Source organism: Pseudorca crassidens, chromosome 5, assembly GCF_039906515.1.
Source record: "Pseudorca crassidens isolate mPseCra1 chromosome 5, mPseCra1.hap1, whole genome shotgun sequence".
Taxonomy (NCBI): Eukaryota; Metazoa; Chordata; class Mammalia; order Artiodactyla; family Delphinidae; genus Pseudorca; species Pseudorca crassidens.
The window spans coordinates 16,612,184-16,635,578 of record NC_090300.1 but is presented as its reverse complement, the minus strand read 5'-3'; the positions used below and the strand labels follow the sequence as shown (position 1 = coordinate 16,635,578).

Genomic DNA, 23,395 nt, shown 5'->3' with positions numbered 1-23,395 from the left:
TTTTCTCAGGGTATATGCCCAGTAGTGGGATTGCTGGGTCATATGGTAGTTCTATTTGTAGTTTTTTAAGGAACCTCCATATTGTTCTCCACAGTGGCTGTATCAATTTACATTCCCACCAACAGTGCAAGAGGGTTCCCTTTTCTCCACACCCTCTCCAGCATTTATTGTTTCTAGATTTTTTGATGATGGCCATTCTGACTGGTGTGAGATGATATCTCATTGTACTTTTGATTTGCATTTCTCTAATGATTAGTGATGTTGAGCATTCTTTCATGTGTTTGTTGGCAGTCTGTATATCTTCTTTGGAGAAATGTCTATTTAGGTCTTCTGCCCATTTTTGGATTGGGTTGTTTGTTTTTTTATTATTGAGCTGCATGAGCTGCTTATAAATTTTGGAGATTAATCCTTTGTCCGTTGCTTCATTTGCAAATATTTTCTCCCATTCTGAGGGTTGTCTTTTGGTCTTGTTTATGGTTTCCTTTGCTTGGCAGGCAGATTCTTAACCACTGTGCCACCAGGGAAGTCCCTCAACAAACTTATTAATCACTTATTACTCAAAATGTTAATAGCTCCTGGGTTTCTCTTCATTGTATGGAATGAAAATGTTTACTAATGGCTACTTATAATGGATAATTAAGCTTAAAAATGTTAAGTATAAGCAGGCCTCATTTAACTACTGGATTTCCTCTGGACCAGTTTCCTGAGGATTCACAGAGTCTAACTTTAAACTCCAGGTATCTTCTGAGACTTGATTCACATGGCCACCCAAGAGACTTAATAGCCACAGTGTTAGACCTTTTAATAACAAATCCATTAGTTATCAGGAAATCACACAAAAACCTAACAGTATTTTCCAGCCAACATTGCATTTCTTATTCTTAATTTTAAATCCAACTGTAGCCACATCTCTTTTAAAGTTTTCATTTATACTTCATCTCTTTTAATTAAAGACTTGTGACTTTAATGGTTCTGGTGACTGAATACAGCATCAATATACAAACATATAATAGCAATATTGGGAAATTCTATGGGAGGAAAGTGGATACCATCCACAACAGCAATTTTTTAAAAGGTTACCAAGGAAAAAAAGCCTGACAAATATTCTAAGGTCTTATTGGAGAAGATAAGATGTTATTGAAGGACATAAAAGATAACCAAGATAGTCTTCTCCATTTTTTAAGTTGTGAATGAAAAGATTCAATATTGTAAAGAATTCAGCAATCATATTTTTAAAATCTCAACAGGACTTACCATAGAACTGTTGAAACTGATTCTAAAATTGATATGAATGTGTAAATTCAAGAATAACCAAAACTTAAAATGGTACCCATTAGTTAGGTTTGCCCCATACTATGATTAGGGACTATTTATGTGTATTTAACTTTGAAATTCTGAATACCGTATGCATCAATTCTGCTTTAATTAGCTGCATTTGACCAAAAGATTTTAGTGAACTTATAGGTATGTCAAGGTTGCTGAAGTTATGGGAAGCAGCTATTACCTTGCAAAACAAATGAACAGTTATTGCTGGGAGAACATAAACTCTTGTTTCTGAATAAGGTATTTGCAGAGGTTTGTATCAGGAGTCCCCAACCTCTTCTGCATGAAAAACTGTGTTTAATTGCCCAGAAGCCATTGATGGGGGGAATCATTACTCAGCAAGGATGCTTTACACAGTGCAGGAAAGGAATCATATCTGAAAGTAGCCAGATGACAGAAGGGGAGCCAGGACATACGGTGTTTTGAAGAAGGCAGGGAGTCCTCTCCACTAGAGAGCCTGCCCCAGACCCATCACCATCTTCCTCTAGAGTTTGTGTTACCAAGTCCAAGCTTGTGCTGCTCACCCCACGACAGGCCAGTAAATCAAGAAACAAGCTGTTGGGGCAAGGAAAGCCAGCAGACCAAGAAGATGGTGGACTCATATCCCAAAGAACCATCTTGTCTGAGTTAGAATTCAAGTTTCTTATATAATAAAATCAGAGGGAGTAAAGTCAAACATTTCCTCGTTCCAGCCAGCCTCCAGAGGGGATGTGTTAATTCACAAGTGGGCCTGGTCCAGATGTTTCCTGTGAGCTAAACAAAGGTATATTAGCTTAATGCTCATTACCTGGGAGGCAGGGTTCCCAGAGATGGGAAGTGCATATACTTTAAGCTTGTAGGCAACATCCCTTTAGTGATTAACTTGTAATAGAATACAAAGGTTCTTCCCTATTACAATTCCCCATTGCCAATGTCCATTCCACAGTCTTGTGGGGAAAGGGACAAAGACTGCTCTGGCTACTTCCTGCTGAACAGGGGCAATGAATATTCTTTAGAATCTTTAGCAGTAAAATCCTTTTTCCTTTTTTATCTACAACCATTTGAACCTGATGAAACTCCTTAGCACTTTGTTGTCTAATTTGTAATTGAACTTGGGGTTGGGGTTCAGTTCCAGTTCCCAATACATATACTAAGTTCCTGTGCTGTTTATTTGGAAAAAATTAAATAGGTTGACCCGTCTCCGGCCATAATGAAATTACCATTTACTTAAGTTGAATAGGCAGACCTGTTGGAGTCAAACTCAAGAACAGGGTTTAGTATAATGCCCAAAGTTTTAGCATAACTGGCAACTGCTAGGTCTTTCAGAGCATTTATAGATTCTCCTGCCTGGGCAGACACCTAGGATGAACTACAATACAGTATTTCAAAGGGGCTTAATTTAAGCCTGCTTCTGGGAGCCACTAATCCATAGCAGGGCAACTGACAAAGCCTTATCCCAAGTTAAGTTAGTATTCATTTTCTCAGTTTTTCCTGTTGATTGTGGTCTCCGGGATTAATGTAGTTCCAATGCCTTAAACCAAATCAGGGGATAATTTCCTTGAGGGCTTTAACTGATTAAAAAGTACTGATTTTAATGAACTCATTTACAAAACAGAAACACAGACTTAAAAAACCAAAGGGGAAAGGTTGGGGGGGGGAGGTATAATTAGGAGTTTGGGATTATCATATACACACTAGTATATATAAAATAGATAATCAACAAGGACCTACTGTATAGCACAGGGAACTCAGTATTCTATAATAACCTATATGGGAAAAGAATCTGAAAAAGAATATATGTAACTGAATCACTTTGCTGTACACCTGAAACTAACACAACATTGTAAATCAACTATACTCCAATACAAAATAAAATAATTTTTAAAGTACTGATTTTAAAAACCAGTAATTTTAAACTGCCACACACAAAACCAGTGGTGGACAAAACAGTCTCCTTTCCTTCTGAAGTTTATACAATTCATTGTTATCATTAATCAGTCTTTTTACAAAGAGTTCTGAGACCATTATTCCACCACTGATTAAGACTGGAGTGGCAGGTATTGGAGATAATATTCATTTAGCCTCTGAGTTTTCTGGACAGACTTGGTGACCTTGCCAGCTCCAGCTGCCTTCTTTTCCACCACTTTAATGACACAGCAACTGTCTGTCTCATGCCATGAACAGTAAAACAACCCAGAGGAGGATAGAGAAACTCTCAACACATGAGGGCTTGCTAGGAACCGTATCAACAATAGCAGCATCACCAGATCAAAAATTTGGTGCCAGGACTTCCCTGGTGGCACAGTGGTTAAGAATCCACCTGCCAGTGCAGGGGTCATGGGTTCAATCCCTGGTCTGGGAAGATCCCACATGCCACAGAGCAACTAAGCCTGTACGCCACAACTTGAGCCCATACACTGCAACTACTGAAGCCTGCACACCTAGAGCCCGTGCAAGGTGCCAGAGGAGCCACCCCAATGAGAAGCCTGTGCACTGCAGTGAAGAGTAGCCCCCACTCGCTGCAACTAGAGAAAGCCTGCACGCAGCAACGAAGCCCCAGTGCAGCCAAAAATTTAAAAAATAACAAATATAAAATAAAAACGAACTTGGGCCCATCTTCCAGCTTTTTCCCAGAATAATGATCAGTCTTCAGCTCAGCAAACTTGCAAGCAATGTGAGCTGTGTGACAGTCCAGGACAGGTTCATATCTAGCACTGATTTGGCCTGGATGGTTCAAGATAATCACTTGAGGTATGAAGCCAGCTGCTTCCATCGGTGGGTCAATTTTTCTGTCACCAGCCACATGGCCACAACGAACATCTTTGACAGACATGTTCTTGACATTGAAGCCCACACTGTCCCCAGAAAGGCCTTCACAAAAGCTTCGTGGTACATTTCAACAGACTTTACTTCAGTTGTAACATTGACTGGAGCAAAGGTGACCACCACGATAGGTTTGAAAACAGTCTCCACTCAACCCACAGGGACAGTACCAATACCACCAATATTGTAGATGTCCTGGAGGGGCAGACTCAAAGACTAGTCAGTTGGATGAGTTGGTGGCAGGATGCAATCCAGAGCAGCATGGTTCCACTGGCATTGCCATCTTTTGGGTGAATTTCCATCCCTTGAACCAAGGCATGTTAGCACTTGGCTCCAGCATGTTGTCACCATTCCAGCCAGAAATTGGCACCAATGCTCCTGTGTTGGGGTTGTAGCCAATTTTCTTAATGTAAGTGCTGACTTCCTTAACAATTTACTCATACCTCTTCTGGCTGTAGGGTGGCTCAGTGGAATCAATTTAATAGCAACACTTAGTTGTTTCACACCAAGAGTGTAAGCCAGAAGGGCATGCTCATGGGTCTTCCCATTCTTGGAGATACCTGCTTCAAATCCACCAGCATCAGCAGCAACAATGAGGACATCACGGTCAGACTGGGATGTACCTGGAAGCATGTTTTTGATAAAGTCTCTGTGTCCTGAGGCATCAGTAATAGTCATGTAGTACTTATGGTCTCGGATTCCCACAGGGAGATATCGATGGTGGTACCACACTCATATTCAGCTTTCAGTTTGTCCAAGACCCAGGCAATCCTCTTCAGAGACTTTTTCTGTCCAGGTGGGATTGCTTCCACCCATCCTGAAAAAAAGTGTCCACAAACACTAGCAGGTATCTGAAATTTCCTGTAGCTCAAGGCATTTGTGTCCAGTCGTTGGTGGCACAGATTCCTTTGTGTTGGGCCCCAATCTGGGAAGGTCCAACAGCAGTCTTTGGGTTGTTTTTAGCACGAATCATGCAATTCTGAGTGACTCACTGTATGGTCTTCTATAGGTTATGCCCCATTATATATATTTGAATCCATTGTAAGGTGGCATCTCTCCTGTAATGGGTACTAATATGAATGTGCTGCAGCACAGGGTCCAAGCTCACCTTAGGAATTAAAACAATTGTGCACTACATTTCCAGCCAGGCAAGGTGCGATCCAAGTGAAACCCTACTCCTCGACCCTCTCTTTGTCCTTTTCTGAATATACTGGATGGTGTTTTGACAAGTCAGTCTGTGGGAGAAGTGATCCTCTTACCTCAGAGGATATTGCTTTAGGTTACGTGTCCCAGCGTCCCTTTTTAAGGGGATGTCTATTGGCCATGTGTTTTTGGCCTTCCCTGGGGTGCTGTTAGCACACACTCTGGTCTTACCTTTTCATAGACCTGGGATGGGGGGGCAGGGGAAGAGAGCTCTGTCTCCTGGGGTTTTCATGAGCACCATCTGTAGGGTTAAAGATGTTCTCGTGGAACTCTGATGTCAAGCTGTTCTGAAGAAAAACTTAAGGGTGAAAGCTCATTGTTTCTCCCCCAGTAGGGGCTTACCTCTCTTCCATTTACTCCCCTTTCAGGAATCCAGTGCCAAAAAAGTGGCATTTTGTTTTACATCTTCATTCTTCTGTTGCTGTTCCCTGTTGAACACTTTAAAAACAACATCTACCCATTGAGAAGGATTCATTCCAAATGCACCATCTAATCTTCACAACTTCCTCCCAATATCTGAGACACTTTGCCCAAAATAGATCAAATTTATCCTTCTAATATTTTCAGGGGCCTCAGGATCTACATTAGTATAATGTCTGTAGGCTTGATACATCTTTTCCAAAAATTCAGAGGGATTTGTTTTTTTGCTGAATTTCTTGAATTTGGTTTGAACTATTTTGCTTTGGTTCCCCTTTTCAAAGCCCTGCCCAGATGCACTAATAAGTAGTATTATAAATAAGGGCATTCCTCCCTCATCGGGGTCCCATTTTAGTTCAGCTGTGGGTGATACCAAGTGGGCTTCAGTTATAGAGGACCCTCCTTATGAAGGAGGGTTGCAATCTTTCCAGTTAAGTCTGAGAAACACAGCTGACTGATCATTTGCATTTAGTCCCCACATGAGATAAAGGTGTAAGGGAAATTGCCCTGCCCTGGGAGGGGCCCAAACTGGGTGCCCTGTCAGGTCTTAGATGGCGGTACTAGACCAAATCCCTGTGCCCCAGGAACTAACACAGGATTTTCTAATTGATCCCTATAAGGAGGGGCAGTTCTGAGCCCCAGTGTCAGGAATTGGGGTTGGATAGGAAGGGAAAGTAGTGGAAGGGGTGGATATATTGGCATAACAGCTGGAGGAGTTAAGGTTTTTTATCTTCCCCCCAGAATTAGACTTTTAAATTGAAGTATAATAGATTTTTTTAAATTGTATTTATTTATTTATTTGGCTGCTTTGGGTCTTCATTGCTGCACACAGGCTTTTCTCTAGTTGCGGAGAGCAGGGGCAACTCTTCATGGTGGTGTGTGGGCTTCTCATTGCGGTGGCTTCTCTTGTTGCAGAGCACAGGGTCTAGTCGCACAGGCTTCAGTAGTTGTGGCACACGGGCTCAGTAGTTGTGGCTCGCGGGCTCTAGAGTGCAGGCTCAGTAGTTGTGGCGCACAGGCTTAGTTGCTCCGTGGCATGTGGGATCTTCCCAGACCAGGGCTTGAACCCATGTTCCCTGCATTGGCAGGTGAATTCTTAACCACTGCACCACCAGGGAAGTCTGAAATATAGTTGATTTACAGTGTTTTGTTACTTTCAGGTGTATAGCAAAGTGATTCAGTTATACTGTATATACATATATATATATATATATATATTCTTTTTCAGATTCTTTTCTCTTATAGGTTATCAGAAAATATTGAGTATACTTCCCTGTGCTATACAGTAGAACCTTGTTGTTTATCTATTTTGTATATAGTAGTGTGTATATGTTAATCCCAAACTCCTAATTTATCCCTCCCCCTCCTTTCCCTTTTGGTGACCATAAGTTTGTTTTCTATGTCTTTGGGTCTATTTCTGTTTTGAATATAAGTTCATTTGTATCATTTCTTCTTGGATTCCACATATAAGTGATATCATATGATATTTGTCTTTCCCTGACTTACTTCACTTAGTATGATAATCTCTAGGTCCATCCATGGTGCTGCAAATGGTGCTGCAATCCCACTCCTTGGCATATATCTGGACAAAACTCTAATTCGAAAAGATACATGCACCCCAATGTTCACTGCAGCACTATTTACAATAGCCAAGACATGGAAGCAACCTAAGCGTCCATTGACAGGTGAATGGATAAAGATGTGTTTTATATATATATATATATAAAAACACACACACAGTAGAATATTACTCAGCCATTAAAAAAGAATGGAGGAGTTAAGATTTGAAGCAACATATTCTCACTCTCATTCTCTTCCTTTTCTTATTTTCCTTGATATAATAGCGCAAATGCTTGCTCATAAAGGATTTCATCATTCTTCCCTGCTTCTTCACAGAATAGCCATAAATAGTAATTGATCATCTCTAACCTTTAAAGGATGACTTTTTGCCTTGGCATCAACCAAACAGGGAGAATTCTGGGCTGAGGGTTTTGGCGATTTTAGGAACCAAGTGGAATCTTTTTCTCTTCTCCCTAGGAATGTCCCACAGACACGCCATTCCCCCCCCCCATTCCTTTTCTCCATTTGACATCAGTAAAAGTTTTAAATATCACAAAATTTGACTGTAAATGAAGAAACAATACCAAACAAAATGAAGTGAAAAACTCAGAGGACAAACAGTAAATCCTAAATAAACCCTCAAGTTTGGTCTTGGAATTTTACATATACAATGACACAGGAGACCATAAATGATGTAATTAACACAGCAAGGGTAGCAGTGCATGGTGCACAGGGTCCCAAGATAACCCTGACTAAACCCCCTGTGGAGATCCGGACAGGTACAGTGGCCACACATTTTTACAGTAAAATATTATCTTCTTCTCACTCGTGCGTTCATGGCTGTAATCAGATCACTTATCCACACCCTACCTCAGAGGACTTTCTTTAAGGGATATTTAAAACATTCCCCATTTTTAAAGACAGAAATTCAAGACAAAACACAAATGGCACATATAAATGCTAGCATCCAAAGAAGCAAACAAACCAGTTCACAAATTGAGTAAAAGTCCAACAAGTCTTTCCTCTCTCCAACAGGGTACCCTAAGCAAAGGTATTTTAGCTTAATGCTCATTACCTGGGAGGCAGGGTTCCCAAAGATGGGCCATTATGTATAATTTAAGCTTATAGGCAACATCCCTTTAGTGATTAACTTACAATACAATACAAAGGTTCTTTCCCATTACATCTGCAGATGGACTGTGTGTCTGCATTTGAGTTTGAAGGAGAAATTTTCTGATCACCTTTTAGGATCACAAGTGTGAGCCCTGTCACTTAGAGCCAGACAGGGAGCAGACAATCCACTTCACCCCCGCTCCCCACCACCAGCACCTTGTACAGCTCCCTATTTTTGAAGAGGATCAGGACCCCGTTCCCGCAAACTTTTTCAGTGGCCCAGAAGAAGTGACCTGACTTCTACTGAGCCAGGTGGGAAAGGAGGATGCCTTCTCTATGCTTACAGGGTACAAAAGCCAAAGTCTGCCTGGTCCAACAGGCACTAAGCAAAACACCTGTGATTTGCTAAGAATCTTAGGTCACTTTCTGGCTCCAGCTCTTGTCATCAAATATTTAACTCGAGGAAAATGGAACTCTGCCTACAATGGATAAGCAGTACATGGTCTGGACATGGGTCACTCACCTTTCTGTTTGGAGCCCATGCAATACTAGTGGCTGACTCCTGAGCTGTGTTGGCAGATGGAAAGGCATGGAGTTCAAATGGGCTTGAACTTGATCCACTGTTTTAGATTTTGTCTTGAAATGAGGAAATTTTTGTAAACAACCTTCATTCAGTTTAGACATTTCTTCCAGTCTTAGTTGGTATTAGCTATTAGTTATAAAATAGGTAAATATTGGGCCTCATATAAATTCTGTAGGCCTCAGTAAGGCCAACTGGTCAAGACATACCTGCTTTAGCACTATTCACAATAGCCAAGATATGGAAACAACCTAAATATCCATCAACAGATGAATGGATAAAGAATATGTTTTACACACACACACACACACACACACACACACACACACACACACACACACACAATGGAATATTACTCAGCCATAAAAAAGAATGAAATAATGCCATTTGCAGCAACATGGATGGACCTAGAGATTATCATACTAAGTGAAGTAAGTCAGGCAGAAAAACAAATATCACATGATATCACTTATATGTGGAATCTAAAATGTAACACAAACGAACTTATCTACGAAACAGAAACAGACTCACAGACATAGAGAACAGACTGTGGTTGCCAAGGGAGAGGAGCTGCATGGGAGGGCTGGATTGGGAGTTTGGGATTAGCAGATGCAAACTAGTATATACAGAATGGTTAAACAACAAGGTCCTACAATATAGCACAAGGAACTACATTCATTACCCTGTGATAAACCATAATGGAAAAGAGTATATATATATATATATATATATATATATCTGAATCATGTTTTTGTACAGCAGAAATTAACACAACATTGTAAATCAACTATACAATAAAATACACTTTAAAAAAAAATGCCCATTAGTGCCCACATTGGCTGAAGGTCACTGCTTTGGAAGTTCCCCCTACTCTTGCAGGAAGTATGGCGGGAGAATGGGCTGGTGGTGCTTATCTTGCTTCTATAAATTGTTTCATAATGGAGTGTTCTTGTGATGATGTGGGGCACATTGCTGATACCAGTGTTACTGAAATGTTGTCCCCAGAGCATGTAAACACGGACAGACAGAAGTAGGTCTCATGCTATGAGGCCCCCTTGGGCAAACGTCTTTAGGAGCTTCCTTGTCACATGTCACTTGGTGGCTACCTGTCTTCTGTACAGGAACTGGTTCTTCACAGAAGAGTTACTTGACTAATGATGGAAGAAGTTTCCCCTGCTTTCAGAAATTTTCTATCAAGTTGACTTCATTGTAACCAGAGACATTGCTCCTTCAGTTTCCAGTGTTATTGCTGTATCTGCTATAAAGTCACATCTGCCAGCTTCCAGTCGTAATTCCTGAGGACTAGTGGGAACTGAGCCCCAGAAACAACAAAGCATGCAGTACAAGACAGCTGCCATCAACATCCTGCCTCTAGCGACTGCCCAGGATTCCCTGAAGTGAGAGGACCCAATTGAAGTGTCATCGTCCCCTCCGGAAAACAGCCAGAGTCCTGCGTGTGCATGGTTGCCAGCCTCCATCCCATTATTTGCTTTTCTGCTTTTAAATGTTGTTTCCAAAGAACTTACAGCAGTCCCTGCCATGCATTGTTTTTCATTCTTTTTAGATTAATGAGGTGACCTGCTCAAGTTAGATGAGCCAAATTAATCTCAATGAATGCAACCCATAACACCATAAAAGCAAATAAGCGACTTTAACTCTGCTTGCCAAAGAATCTTTTTGGCATGGAGACGCCTAATTTTTCCTTCCTGACATTTGACAGGAAGAGTGAAAGTGACAGTTGTGATCTTGATTCTCTTAAAGCAGACTTTTTATGAGCATCGAGTATGTGTCAGGGCATTTAGAAAATTTGTTGTTGTTTTTAAAGAGAAAGGATAAGATATCCATCAAGTTTGGCACTGCATTGAATTTGCTTTATTTGAGAAGGAAGTAACTGCATCACAAAAGTCCTAACAAAGATATTAATGGGACTTTGTCAGAATGAATAATAATATTCATTGGGCATCCAACATAAATGTCCTTATCTAAAATGGTATGTTGAGATGATGAAGCAAAGATGACAAAAGAACTGTTGGCTGACTGTCCTTTTTTTTCTGCTAACTGTAGAAACAATGAACGTGATGCTTTACCTCACAAAGGAGTACTGGTGATTGTAAGGAGGGGGCCCCTTCCCTCCTCCAACAGAGAGTTTTACCAGCTGCCAATAACAGCCAGCCTGCTGCTAAAATGTCACCGTAAGGGACACAATTGAGGTTACAGTATCCACAGAGGACATGGATAATTAGGAAAACATGAGTCAAAGCAGAGGAAGTAGGCAAAGAAAAAAGAACTGATGAAAAGAAAGTAAATAAGGAAAAGATCTATTCTATAAAAACTCTAGACTTTTTTCAACCTGGAAAATTAGAACCGGCAGCATCTCTTGCTTACATCACCTTGCTTACATGGTTCCTTTCTCTAGTCAGTAACCACGAGGATGCCTTTGCCATGGGAAGAATATTGTGATTTAATGACCCAAAGCCCTTTGTTAAATACCATTTCCCATAAAGAGAGAGGCTCAAGGTTCTGTGGCCCAGGAGCCATTGAGATGTGCATTTATGAGGAGGTCCATCCAAACTACGTCAAACACAGGAAATTCTCACCGTGGTTTACAAAGGCAAGTTTTACCCTCACCTGACACAGTGCTTGTTAACCTTGGCTGCAACTTAGAACCATGCAGGTTGCTTTTAAAACCTAAGTCCAGTATCCTCAGAATCTCTGGAGCTGGTTCCCAGATGTCAGTGTTTCTTAAAGCTCAGTGAAGGTTCAGAACCACTGGCCTGAAACAGCATGGTGTACAGATGGGCAAGTCATGTAGGGCACCTGGGTCAGTTATTTGGGAACCTCCCTAGAGCAATTCACATGGGAGAAAATTTTATTAAATTGTAATAATAATGTGTATATGTGCATAGTACTACTTTATATTATAAAGTGTTTTTATGTCCTTGTGAGAGTGCCCCCTGGGAAAATGCTTCACATCTTGTAAAACTACACAAATGTTAGATGTAATCAGCCTGGGACTTCCCTGGCAGTCCAGTGCGTAAGGCTCTGTGATTCCACTGCAGGGGGCAAGGGTTTGATCCCTGATTGGGGAATTAAGATCCCTCATGCCGCATGGTCAAAAAAAAAAAAAAAAGGAAGAAGTAATCAGCCTGTGTGATCACTGAGGAAATGGGCAGAATAAGAGGCCTGGGACTCGGTCAGTTCTCACCAAACAAGTGGCTGGCAGACCTTTTACCAAAATTGGGTCCCTGACTTTCCTGTGTCCTCTCTACAACAACTTGGGAGTCAGAATTATCTTTGAAGATCTCTCTAAAAGATTGATATATTTGGTTTCCTCTATTATGAACTGTGATTTAGCCTCATGTACAAACATGTATTAAAAATTGCTCTAAGTTGCCTTAGAAATATGTTGCTTTAGTATCTCCATGATAAGATCACAAGTGAAACAAACTCAATTTTAGCTCCTCTGAAGTTTTCAAAGTTTGTTATTGTTGTTGTAATATTTGCAATTGTATTTTTTTTCACTTGTCCTGCACGTGCAGCAAGTATCAGAGGTTTAGGGGAAACTACTGAGAGGAAAAATGGAAAGTGGAGAAAACTTTATCTATTAACTTAGTTTCTTTGGATGCAAATTGGGATAGATGGAGACTGTTCTTCTCCTGGCTGAATGCTTTAGAAGAACCTAGAGAAGCTGCTGTGGAGCTGTAGGGTCTCTAGTGGGGGTGAAGCTGACTTACTGATCATTGAGTCTCCCTCTCAGGCCTCATCAGGGCCCCTCTCCCTCAGGACTTAAAGGTAATAACCGCATGACAGTTACTGAAACCCCCCCAACTGTCAGATGTTTTACCCACAGTCTCTCATTTAATCCTCAACCACCCTGTGAGTCAGTTGGTTATCATCTCTACAGATGAGGAAATTGCAACTCAGAGATTATGTGACATCTCCAAGTCAAATATCCAGTGAATGGCCAAGCTGGGTGAGAACTGAAGGTCGTGCCTCTCTAGACTCCTGGTCACACATTCTGGGGAGGGCCCCAGCTTCCTAACTGTTCTGGTAGAGAGCCCTCTCTTCAGCTGTGGGGAAACAGGAGCCCCCTTCCCCAGGGCACATCTGTAGATGTGGTTTAGACAATTTTCTGGGAGGCAGTTTCTCCCAAGTCTGCAGAAGAAAAGGTGGGTGTCATGTCCCTTAAATTCACCACTTCTCACCTCTTCTCCCATCACCTGAGATGGGAAGGGAGTGGAAAGAAGACTGGTTTGCCAGAGCCAGGCCTGATGAGAACTGGATGGGAGTGAGTGTGAGAGGAAGGGCTGGCCTTGGGTGTGGGATCACCTACCACCAGACTGGGGAACTCTGGTTGATGTCACTTGTATTTACAACCAAGTGAAACTGCTCTATTGGCAGGGCTAACTCAGCTTCCCATCCAGAGCAAGAGGACCAAGTATGTATTTGAGGGGTCAGGTGCTAATAGTGGTGAATAGAAAGTAAGGATGAAAACATCTGCCCTTCACTCCACGTTACAAGTCTAAATAGTTATATTACCCTGTTGGACAACTCCATAGTTATTGTTTTAACCTGAGCAAGGGTCTTAAGCATGACTAGTAGATATTGATTAGACTTGCAAATAGATTTAGGCAGTAAAACAGTAGGAGACTTAAAAAAATCCTCAGTTTCCAGAATATCAAAGAAGTCATACCAGCTAAAACTGCTGAACCAACTTCTTTAAAAATAAGCATTGATTCAAAATGTAATAGAATAGTGAACTCTTGCATCTTTTTAAGGACGTTGTCTCAATTTTCTCTCCATCTAATGAGGTGGGAAGGAGCATTGGACAAGACAGGTAGTCACTCTTGGACTCTGTGCCTCTTCATGGATGGGAGGCCTATGAAGAATGTCTGTGGATTAGTCATTTCTTCTATTTATGTGGTAAGTTAGGCTGACCTAATTATCAAACACAGAAGGTCAACGATCATGCCAACTTTGAGACATTGTCTAGTGACCCTTCTATTTCACCATCAGTCAGAAAAGTGCCTGAGCTTTTTAGGACCTTGGTGCTCCCAGGCATGGAGATCCCACCATTTCTTATTTGCTCATCTCTGTGTTTAATTATTGGTCTGGCCACAGTGAGGGGGCGTGATTCCTCTTTGTTACCTCCTGAACTGTTTGTTTGTTGATTCTACATTGAGCCAGGGATGTTTCCTAGTCTCACTGAAATTAGAGAGACATTCAGAGAACCCACTGACTGAATAAATAAAAATTAGGGAAAAATCATTATGGGTCAATCATCCAGTTGGATTTTAAGAGAACATGAAAGAAAAGGAGTAACTGATTTTTAAAACTTAAAAATAAACTGTATTATAAAAGTAATATTTGTTTATTATATAAGTTTAGAAAAAAAAGAAAAACACTTCATGATCCCACCTTGTAGAGTTACTAAGACTGTTAACATCTTCTAGAACTTCTGTGCCTATGCATGTGTATGTTTCTATAGGATTATACTGTACATGCTGTTTCATAGTCTTTTTCCGTTGGTAATATATCCTTCAGTGTCTTAAAGTTTAGGGGGGTTGGTTTTTCAGTTGGAAACAGGCTATGATGGGCATCTTTATAGCTAAACCTTTGTGGACATCATTAATTATTCTTAAGTAAATTACTGAAAAGGAAATGACTGGATCAAAGGATATGGAATACCTAATTGCCCCTCAGAAAGACTGTACCAAGTTACATGTTTTCAAAATCTCCTCTATTTAAGACAAGAGTAGCTGGGCTCTCCCTGAGAGGTGTGCACAGGCTTCCTCCTCCACTTACCAGTAATTCCTCCCCTGCTTCCAACTGAGGATATCGCTGTTTTTCTTTCCTTTAACAAGTTCCTGAGGGGTCAATGCTCACCCTTCCCTTATTTCCCTTTTCTGTCTCCACTCCTAGGACTGGATTTGTCACCCCAGTGAGCCAAGCAAGGACCCTTAATACCATCTTGGAATTCCCAGGATCTCAGAGAAGAGCTAATGCCCTGGGTAAAATTATTAGGCCATTATGTGGAAAGCAGGAAGGAATGCAAAAGCACATATGACTCTAGCTTGTGGGTATTGGATGGGTTCAAGTATCTTCATCAGGACCAGTGCACAGCCCTGGGAAGAGTGAGCTGTAACATGGCAAGGGAGGAAGGAGGCTGACTCCACATGGCCTGCCTGGTAGGAGGTGGTGATTCGGCTGGCAGGAGGGGAATGGTATTAACATTGACACCATAGCTGTGTCTGTCTCCAGTAAACCATTTCTGTGAGGGCAAGAGAGGGCTGGTGTTGTCACAGCCCTTACTGCTGAGGACACTGTCCATGTTCCTTATACCAGGGGCTGCACAACTCAATCCTCTCAGGGAGTAATGTCAGGAAGAGCTGTCTTTCCTCTGAAAAAGAGTATGATTCATTGACTCAGATAAAGAAAGGTATTTAATCCTACCTGCCTCCTTGAAAGCAAAGTAAAAGTGAACCAACTATTCTTAGTCTCATTTCTGGTGTAATCATCTCTCCTCACTCCATCTTTCCTATCTGTGTTGCTGCAAGGAATATTTAGGTCTGTATTTCCAGGTATATATGGTCCTACAGTGTATGTGCTTTTATAATAAGTCACACCACCTCTCACAGGGAAGGAAGGAAAGCGGGGAGGTAGGAAGGGAAGGAGGTCCCCTGGAGGATTTTCTGAGTGGCAGATTTGAAACTTAACTGTGAGTCTTGAGTTCCACTTTAATTTACTTAAATACGGAAAGGAATTTATTCCCTTCCATTTATCCAGAACAAGAGGGACATAATAAATAATTGTTAAATTCTTGTTTACTAAAGACTTAAATTCAGGAGTTAGGAGAACACTTGAAGAAGTGTTTCCCAGATACCTGTGGAGGGGATGGAGGGAAGGGATGGAAGGAAGGACGAAGGGAGAAGAGGAGGGAGAAATGAGCTATGGCCTGAAAGCATCTCCTAAACCGCAGGGAGGGCCCAGGCCTGGAATCACTGCAGGGTGGTGACAGTGGCTGCTCTCCCAGCAGGGGCACGATGCTTGCTCTGGGGGCTCAGGCGTGGCCTGACAGCATGGCAAGTGATTTGGGCCACGTCCCAAGAGCTGACAGTCTCCTAAACGGTGCTGAGAAGCTGATAAAAGCTAAAGAGACTTGATGAGCACTTCTTAGACCCATTCACTGTCATTGACAGTGGAGCCCATGATCTTAATTGTGGAGCCCAGAAAACTGGGATCTAAATGCTGCCAAGTGACACCACTGGAAGTGTCTGCACTAGGCAGCTCTGTCCCCTGGTGCAGGAGGTAAAGAGTGAAGCTCTCAGGAAAAGTTTCCAGATTTTAAGTTATATTTTTCTCAATAAAATGTAAAAAAGCAAAGGTCCGATATACATATAAACTCTCCTTTCTTCTTTCTGCCCCATGCGTGTGCAGTCCCCTAGGCTGTAAGTTAACACATGATGAATTAATCATATTACATTTAATCAAAACTCATTATCAAACTACTAGTAATTGTCCAGCCAGCACTTTATTACCTGCTGTGTTAAGCAGGACTTCCTATTAGCTATCCTAAAAACCCCTTTCTTCAAGCTCTAAGAGGCTGCATGGTGGTCAAAAGTTTTGAAATTTGATGGGAAGATTCTCGATCATTCCTTGCTTACTTCATTAGACATCAGCTTTAGTCTTCTGTGAACTCCCAGGGGCAGGTTTCACAGGTGGCATGGGAAGGCCTCCAAGAGGCACACATGAGAAGAGAATGGAATGAGCATATTGATGATTTTGTTTTTCCTTCTATTCATTTGACCTTATTCTTTCCTCTGGTCTGGCTTCCCCTCTGCGTCCTGCTGACCAGCATAGTGCTCGGCAGGTGACAGGCAGAACCTCCAGAAGGCTTATTTGGTAAGTGAATGAAATGAACATACTGGAGCATCTTCTTTTTTTTTTTTCTGTCTTTCAATTTCCTTGGTTATTCTATTTGCCTTTCTCTTGGTTGACTCCAAGTACCATAGTGACATTCTTGTAAAGGTCTGAAACCATTTGAGAGGCCCACAGGGCAAATCACACATTTATGTACCCTATGCTTCTAGATGTTAATGGTCAGATTAAAACTTGAATAAATGGAGGGCAGACTTGTTCCTGGTGAAAAGACTACATTTCATAAAATTGCCTGTTATTTCTAAATTGTACCTAAAAGTCCAGGGCCGTTCCATCATACTCCCTCCAGAGTTGAGGGAAGGCAGTGAACAGAAAATACGCATGAGGGTATAATTCTGTAAAAATGGTTCTCAAATTCATCCAGAATAATAAGATAGAGGAAATCTCAAAAGAAATTCTAAAGATAATAAGTAAATGGGGAAAGATTTATCTTTCCAAACTCTAAACCATAAACACTGCTTAAAGAATGAACAAAGCCCATGTGGTACTGGCACACGAATAAGTAGATCTAAAAAAACAATAGAACAAGTACAGAAAGATGCTTTTACAAGTAGTCAGTTTTTAAATTTCAAGATATTTGAAACACAGGAATCCATAACTCCATACAATAATACATATAAATAAGTGGGAGAGAAGGGAGGACAATGGCTTTCAATGGAATGTTGGCTGCCCAGCTGACAAATGTGGAAGGGGTGCTAGAGTTGGAAAATCATTGTTCTGCAGCCATCATGGTACAGACAAGAATCATCAGTGGATACTAAATCAAGGGGGAGGGAGGGACAGATTTTGATGGTAAGCAGGATATTTGCATGGTATTAAAGTATCTCCCCACACATGGAAGCAACCTAAATGTCCATCAACAGATGAATGGATAAAGATGTGGTATATATATATATATACACACACACACACACACACACACACACATCACACACACACACACACACACACACTGGAATATTGCCATATAAAGAATGAAATAATGCCATTTGCAGCAACATGGAATGGACCTGGAGATTATCATACTAAGCGAAGTGAGTCAGACAGAGAAAGACAAACATCATATCACTTATATGTGGAATCTAAAGTATGACCCAAATGAACTTACCTATGAAACAGAAACAGACTCATAGACATAGAGAACAGACTTTTGGTTGCTGGGAGGGCAGGGAGACGAATTGGGAGTTAGGGGTTAGCAGATGCAAACTATTATATATAGAATGGATAACAACAAGGTCCTACTGTATAGCACAGGAACTGTATTCCATATCCTGTGACAAATCATAATGGAAAAAAAATAAAGTGTCTTCCCATGGATTTCTTACTAGTTAAAAGGGGAAAACACTAACTATACAGTAATTACCAGGTGATCAAAATTAATAGCACCAATATGGGACAGATGAATATCATGAAACCAGATATAATACTTTGAGACAAAATATCACTTCTATCATATCCCAACTGGAATGTATAATCTGAATTTAGTCATTAAGGAATGTCAGGCAATTCCGCCCAAAGAAAAAGGGAATGAACGCTTTCAAAAAATGTCAAATGCATACAAAAAAAAAAGACTGGGTATAGATACCAGATTAAAAGAGATTAAAGAGACATGACAACCAAATGTAATACCTGATCCTAAACTAGATCCTGTATTGGAGGTGGGGAGGGATGCTAGGAAGTACATTAGCATGTACTTCCATGCTAGGAAGAACATGGACTTTATATATTTTTTTATTGAAGTATTGTTGATTTACAATGTTGTTAGTTTCAGGTGTACAGCAAAGTGATTCAATTATACATATCTATATATCTATATATATGTATATTCTTTTCCAGATTCTTCTCCCCATAGTTTATTACAAAATATTGAGTATAGTTCCCTATGCTATACAGTAGGTCCTTGTTGGTTGTCTATTTTATATACAGTAGTATGTATATGTTAATCCCAAACTCCTAATTTATCCCTCCCCTGGGACATGAACTTTAGATTAAAGTATTGTATCAATGTTAAATTTACTTAAATTGACAACCCTACTGTGGTTATGTAAGAGAAATTCTTATTTCTAGAACATGCACACTGAAGTATCCAGAGGAAAAGAGTCACAGGGAGTGCAACTTACTCTCAAAAGTTCAGGAAAAGACTCAGGAGAAAATATTTATATAAAATAGGTAGATAGATAATAAAGCAAATGGGTGCAAAATGTTAGCAATAGGTGAATCTAGGTAAAAGGTACATGGATGTTCTTTGAACTATTATTGCAACTTCTCTGTAACTTTGAAATTATTTCCAAATAAAAAGTGGTTTTTTGTTGTTTTTGTTTTTGTTTTAAGAATACACACAGTTGGGACTTCCCTGGTGGCACAGTGGTTAAGAATCTGCCTGCCAATGCAGGGGACATGGTTTCGATCCCTGGTCGAGGAAGATCCCACATGCCACAGAGCAACTAAGCCTGTGCGCCACAACTGCTGAGCCTGTGCTCTAGAGCCCACGAGCCACAGCTACTGAGCCTGCACGCCACACTACTGAAGCCCATGTGCCTAGAGCCCATGCTTCACAACAAGAGAAGCCACCACAGTGAGAAGCCTGTGCACTGCAATGAAGAGTAGCCCCCACTCAGTGCAACTAGAGAAAGCCCATGTGAAGCAACGAAGACCCAATGCAGCCAAAAATAAAATAAAATAAAATAAATTTATAAAAAAATATATATATGTCCACAATTTAAAAATACTAAAAGAAAAGAAAAACGAATATACACAGTTATGGTCCCATTTATATAAAGTTCAAGAATAGGCAAAACTGGGACTTCTCTGGTGGTCCAGTGGTTAAGAATCTGCCTTCCAATGCAGGGGATGTGGGTTTGATCCCTGGTCGGGGAATTAAGATCCCACATTCTGCGGGGCAACTAAGCCTGCGTGCCGCAACTACTGAGCCTGCAAGCTCTAGAGCCTGCGTGCCACAACTAGAGAGCCCATGCGCTGCAACTACTGAGCCTGTGCACTTTGGCATGGAACGAAAGATCCCTCATGCCGCAACAAAGATCCTGCGTGCCACAACCAAGACCTGACACAGCCAAATAAATAATTAAGAAAATAAAATAAAATAAAAAAGGTAGACAAAACTACCATAGAGGTACTGAGTGGGTGGGGCTCACAGGAGTCAGGTGTGGTATTGGAGACATTTTTATACCTGGATCTCAGTAATGGCTACGTGACTGTATGTTTATATGTAAACATTTATTGAGTTGTTTGCTTAAAATTTGTGTACATATACATACTATGCCTCAATTATAAATTGAATTAAAAATTTTTTTTATTAATTGTGGTTGAGAGAAAGTCATGTATGAAAGTGTAGGAATAGAAAATGAGGAATGCAATGAAATTGCATTTGTAATAAAATGGGACCAAGAAAAACTACTTCAAAATTGGCCTCAGAACTTTCACAAATGAAACAAGCTATTCTAAATCACCATAGGACTACACACAACAGAATGATACAGTCGCTGTGCAAGAAATGCTAAGTCGGAGAAGGATTGGCAGAGAGGTTGATTAGGAAAGATCTCCAGGAAACTTGAGGTGAGGCTTGAAAGGAAATATAGGAGTTGGAGAGGAAGAGGATTACACAGCTTACTTACTAATTTCCCTTCTTCAACCATTTATGTAAGCTTTTAGGTTGGTGAGGCTTTCATTTGAGACTGGCTTGGTCTTTTTTTTTAATGCACAAGTATAGAACTGAAGAAAGTCATATCTGTAAGATAAGAAATAAACGAGCATATATTATCTCTCTGAGAAGTATTAAAAAATAAAACTATGATGATAGATTCTCGAGACATGGGGCTGCAAGAGAAGGTTGGCACTTAGCAAGTCTACATACTTACTTAAACCCACATTTATAGAGGAGCCTCTCCCATGTCCTGGACAAAAATGTTATTCTTGGGAGACCAAGATGTGTCCCTCAAAGCCCCAAAGAGCTTACACACTCATAGGAATACATAACAAAGAGTCATAAAAATGGCAAGTTGGGACCTCTCGTCCGCAAAGTAAAATGAGATCACAATTTTTTGCACCCCCTCTGCTCCAAAACCTAACAGTGATGGACAAGATGTGTAAATAGACATAGCCAGGCTCCACAACAAGTAAACCAGAAAAGGAAAACTATGTAAAGCAGAGAACAAACTGAAGCACAAGCCTCTTAAGACATGGATGAGAAAAAAAATTGTGGCAGTGGAGTTAAAGGGGCCAAAATGCTTGATTAAAGAGGGGAGACCAAAGCCAGAGGAAGAGCTACACCATCCCAATATCCTCACCAAATGAAGACAAGGGGAAAAAAAAAAACTTTTGTCTGTGTCACTTACTGGCCTAATCGCGCACACACACACACACACACACACACACACACACACACACACACACACACAATGGAATATTACTCAGCCATAAAAAATTATATTTTCAGCAATGTGGTTGGACATAGAAAATATTATGCTTAGTGAAATAAGTCAGAGAAAGACAAATACTGTATGATATTTATATGGTCGAATCTAAAAAATAATACAAATGAATGTATATGCAAAACAGAAACAGACTTACAGTTATAGAAAACAAACTAGTGGTTACCAGAGGGGAGAGGGTAGTGTGGAGGGGCAATTTAGGGGTATGGGATTAAGAGATAAAAACTACTAGGTATAAAATAGATAAGCTATTTTATTTATTTTTAATATATAAATAGATATAGCCATTATAATAATGTTTAATGGATTATAATCTGTAAAAATACTGAAACACTAGGCTATATACCTGAAATTATTATGACATTATATATCAACTATATTTCTATTTAAAATATATATATATATATATATATTGCCCTTCCTGTTTATAACCCTGCAATGATTTCTGTTGTTTTTAGATTAAAATCCAAACTGAGCCAATCAATCAATTAATAAATGTTATTACCCAGAGATAAACCAAGTTCCTGCTGGCTCAGTAACTGGATTTGCAAAGTCTTCGTTATTACCAGAGATCAGGATCTTTTGAAATCCTTCTGGACTAAGGGTCCAGGAGCCAGGTAGAAGCAACTAAAAAACCATCAGATGAAGATAGATGAGCAATGAGGCAAAAAGAGAAAAAGAAAATACATTTTTATGGGTAAATAAACAAAATATCTCCCATTCAAAAACAAAATTCTTTTTCAAAATGTTGTTTTTACCATAAAAAGAAATCAAACGCTAAGAAAGAGCCAAAACAACCAACAATCAGAATGAATTCTCTCCACTTGAAAGTTATAAACAGTTCAACAAAGATCTTAAAATTAATGTCTTTAGGATGCTCAAAGAGATGACTAAAATTATAAATTTTATTCAACATGGTAGGAAATGACAAAATAAAAACAGGCCAAAAGGAAATAAGAATGGATTGCTATATCATGAAATGGTATGCTCCTAACAATTTAACTTCAAAATATATAAAGCATATAAAAATAAAATTTCAAGGGAAAAAATCACAAATCAATGATTAGAGTAGAAAATGTTAACGTATCTTTATCGGGTATGTTAAAATAAACTGATAAAAGAAGCAGACCAAAATCAACAAGGACATAGAAGATTTGAGCAACACAATTAACAAGTTTAATCTAATGGGTATTTATGGAACCATTACACCCTGGTAGCACAAAGGTCTCTCCAGACTCTTCTAGGCATTAATTAATACTTTGCTGTTTCTGGAAGATTCATTCCAGCCTTATCCTAGATAAGGTGCCTATCATTTCTGCCATTATTGCATCAGTGATGACAATAATTGCTGAGATTTATTGAGCCAGGCCTAGGGCTAATTACTCAGTTACCTAATTTAATCTTAAAAACAGTTCTCTAAGGTTGTACTTTCCAAAGTACTGGCTACATGTGACTCTTGAAAACTTGAAATGTGTCTAAATTGAGATATAATGTAAACATAAAACACACACTAGAATTTTAAGACACAGTACCAAAAAAAAAGAATAACACATTTCATTAATAATTTTTATAGGGGCTTCCCTGGTGGCCCAGTGGCTAAGAATCTGCCTGCCACAGGTTCGCACCCTGTGTTCGCACCCTGGGAAGATCTCACATGCCGCAGAGCAACTAAGCCCACGCACCACAACTACTGAGCCTGAGCTCTAGAGCCCACAAGCCACAACTAGTGAGCCCATGTGCCAGAACTACTGAAGCCTGCGCGCCTAAAGGTCGTGGTCCACAACAAGAGAAGCCATGACAATGAGAAGCCCACGCACCCCATTCACCACAGCTAGAGAAAGCCGTGCACAGCAATGAAGACCCAACACAGCCAAAAATTTTTAAATAAATAAATAATTTTTATATCTATTACATGTTGGACACAGACAATCTCATACATGCCAACAGCCAACAAATCTACTCTGTGATGGTGCAGGACAAAAACATGATCACTGAAATTGTGTCTGAGCAC

General features: G+C 40.2%; 1 pseudogene; it reads right to left on the bottom strand.

The window, feature by feature from the left end:
* Window positions 1–3,300: 3,300 nt before the first annotated feature.
* Window positions 3,301–8,960, bottom strand: LOC137225590 (elongation factor 1-alpha 1-like; annotated as a pseudogene).
* Window positions 8,961–23,395: the final 14,435 nt, after the last annotated feature.